The following is a 3499-nucleotide window of genomic DNA, read 5'->3' as shown; positions in this document are numbered from 1 at the left end:
AAGAATAAATTTAAAAAATATTCGATTTTTTAAAAATTAATTTTACTATTAACCCGTATATAATTTGTCTATTAACTCTTATCATATATATATAATGTTTACCTTCACTTCTACGCTGACCCAAACATTACTCTAAGATCAGAATAGATATTTGGTGTTGACTGTTGACTCTTCATATAATGCAACCTACATAAAATAGCCAGACCTCATCAAACTCGGAAAGCTTCTATGAAATTTTATTCCATCAGTGGATTTCTTCAATTTAATGGCACAAAAAAAAAATGAACCACTCGAATTGAAGTTGGAGTTATAAGGCAGCGAAACTCTCTTATTATCACAATATTATTAATTTTTAGGAAAAGTATGAGGAGCCAATGAAATATTTATACAATGTGTACAATGGAGGTTTATGGAGTATTAGAGATATAATCAGTAGTGTTATCTTTTTCCATCAGTTGAAGCTTTTGGGATGAGTGGTATCAGTGGCGGAGCTTGAACCAAAATTTTGGGGGAGCTGGAAATTTAACATAAAAATTTAATAAAAATATTTATATCAAAATAAAATTTATAAATATAATTATTCTTTAAGTTTGTTACTAATAAGATAATAAATAAATAATTCTACAGATAAAAAATATAAAATAGTTTATAATGGTACTCTTCGAGTTTTTAATGACTTAAAATTTTCAATAATTGATTCAGAACTAAACTTTTCAACAATTTCTTTCTCAATGTAAATAACCAAACTATCCGCAAGAAAGTCGTCCTCCATCTTGTTTCTTAACCTTGTCTTTATTATTTTCATTGCTGAAAATGATCGCTCTGTAGTAGCTATAGAAACTGGAAGAGTTAATATCAGACGAATCAATCTATCAATCAAGTAATACACTTTTGACTTTTTTGTTTCTGCTAAACATCTACACAGTTCATGAATAGTTGATAAATTCTTCATTTCTGGATGCTGACAAACATCAAGAATAAAATGTTGAAGCTGAAAAGGCAAATTAATCTTCTCTTGTTCAATAAAGTCTTCGGGATAGTAGCTATCAACAAGAGTAGAAATCTTAGCAATGTCAAAATTTTTGTAAGCATCCTTAGGCATGAGAGTAGATCTCAAACTTAGTAGATCCATTGCTTGATCATTAAATCTGCTATTTAATTCTTATAATTGCTTATCAATTGTGACTAAAAATATCTCCACTCTAAAATAATGCTCAACTGTAATATGATCTTTTTGGTGGTGACGCGAGCGTCCTTGCCTTGCAACATAAGAAGCAGTTAAGTCAGGAATTAGAATATCATGTTGCTCACAAAATGATTTCACATTTTTTAATAATTCCTCCCATCTGTCATCTCTCATGTTTTGGATAAGTGTTTTTGTAGAATGAACTAGTTGCACAGCATTAACTATGTCTTGAGACTGCTTTTGTAAAGCTTGACAAAGAATATCAGTTATTCCCATCATATCTTTCATCAAATGCAAGATCAATACAAACTCAAATGAGGTCAGGGTATTGTAAACACTATCTGCATCGCCACGCTGAGAATAAGTTGATCCATCAACAATAATCTTTTGTAAAACAGTCAACGTTGCACCATACATATTTATCAAACTGCAAACAGAAGAGAAATGAGAACTCCATCGAGTATCACCTGCTCGTTTCAAAGTACCAATTTGATTTGCCCCTTTACCAGTTTCAAGTTCATCAATCTCTAATAAATGGACAATTTCATCTGTCTTGGCAGCATGTAACTCATCATGTCGCCTACTAGAAGAACAAATAATGTTGACGATGAAAGTCAATTTTGAAAAAAATTGATGCACAGGAATAACTTCTCTTGATGCAGCAACTAATGCAAGTTGTAATCGGTGAGCAAAACAGTAGATATAGTAAGCATAAGGACAATCTTTTAAGAATAATGCTTGTAACCCATTCCATTCTCCTCTCATGTTGCTGGCCCATCATATCCTTGACCACGAATATTAGAGACATCAAGACCATGTCGAGAAAGAATACCGCACAATTCTTGTTTTAGAGTTAATGATGTAGTATCTTTGACATGTACAAGATCAAGAAAATGCTCTTGAATAAAACCATGTATATCAACAAATCTCAAAACAAGTGCCATTTGTTCTCTTTTGGATTCATCACGAGCTTCATCTACTACAATGCAAAACTTGGAATCTCCAATTTCTTCACAAATATACTTTCTCACCTTGTTTGAGAGTATATGCAAGATTTCTTTTTGAATTTGATGTGAAGTATATTTAGTATTATATGGAGCATTTTCTAACACAGTTCTTGCAACTTCATCATTGTAAGATGCTATGAGTTTTATCATTTCAAGAAAATTACCTCGATTTTTTTATTCTGGAGTCTCATCATGGCCTCTGAAAGCACAAGCTTGAAATGTAAGCCAACGAGTTGTATCAATAGAGGATTTTACACGCAATCAATTTTTTTGAATATTCTCAGAAGTATGATCCTCAATTACATTTTGGATGTGACTTGCCTGATTCAATAAATCTAGACATGCTCCAACTGCATTATTGTGTGGTGAGCAAGGATCTCCAATATGTTTAAGAAAAGCACAATTCTTTCCATCATTAACTTTTTTCCAATTTCTAAACCCTTTACTAATAAAAATATCTGACCCATTACGTCTACTGGGTTTTTTGCTAACCAAATAACAAAATAAACAATATGCAGCATCTTCAAAAGGTGAATACTCTAACCATGAAGGAAAAATACTAAACCAAGCATATTGAAATCGTCTTGGATGCTTCGTACCAGATAGAGGATAATTGTCAAGATGCTTTTGATATGGATCCCATTTAAGATAAGCTCGTCTAACCTCATCTCTCTAGTTTGGGTGATATTGCCAAATTTGAAGCCGTTTTCCAGGGTCTCGTTCTAAAGAATTAAGGTCAAACTCATCAAATGCAACTCTTTGAACTTTTGAAGGTTGTATCTCACTTTCTTCGTGATTCATTATAGTAGAAGAACTATCTACAGGTGTTGATATTGTAGAAGTTATATGTTCCCCTTCTTGAATATTAGCCTTCCTCTTAAAAAATGCATCAATTCTTTGATTTTTCATCATTATTTTGTATAAAATTTGAATATATATTCTGTAAAATATATAAAAAAAAGTTAGAAGGATAAATATTAAAATTTATAATATTTATTGAATTTTTTTTATGAATTTATCAAAATACAATAATATCAATACTTATTAAATATTATAATATTTTTATCATATAAAAAATTAAATTAAATAAATAGTAAAATATAAAATAATATTAAATTAAATAAATAAAAAATACCTAATTTTTTGAGAAGCAAAGCAAAGGAGTATTAAATGACTGAAAACATTTGGCCCATATGTAATAACAAGTTATTTAATAAGAGTAGACACTTAAATAATTATCTTATCTTTATTCGAATCTGAATTAGTCTTTATCGAATTAATATCTTGTCCTCATTATTTATTTTTT

At 30.2% G+C, this 3499-nt stretch overlaps 1 pseudogene; it reads right to left on the bottom strand.

The window, feature by feature from the left end:
* LOC107626748 lies at positions 647-3102 on the bottom strand (annotated as a pseudogene).

Source organism: Arachis ipaensis, chromosome B02 (genome assembly GCF_000816755.2).
Source record: "Arachis ipaensis cultivar K30076 chromosome B02, Araip1.1, whole genome shotgun sequence".
NCBI lineage: Eukaryota > Viridiplantae > Streptophyta > Magnoliopsida > Fabales > Fabaceae > Arachis > Arachis ipaensis.
The sequence above is the reverse complement of the archived record's forward strand: the minus strand, read 5'-3'. Positions and strand labels throughout refer to the sequence as shown.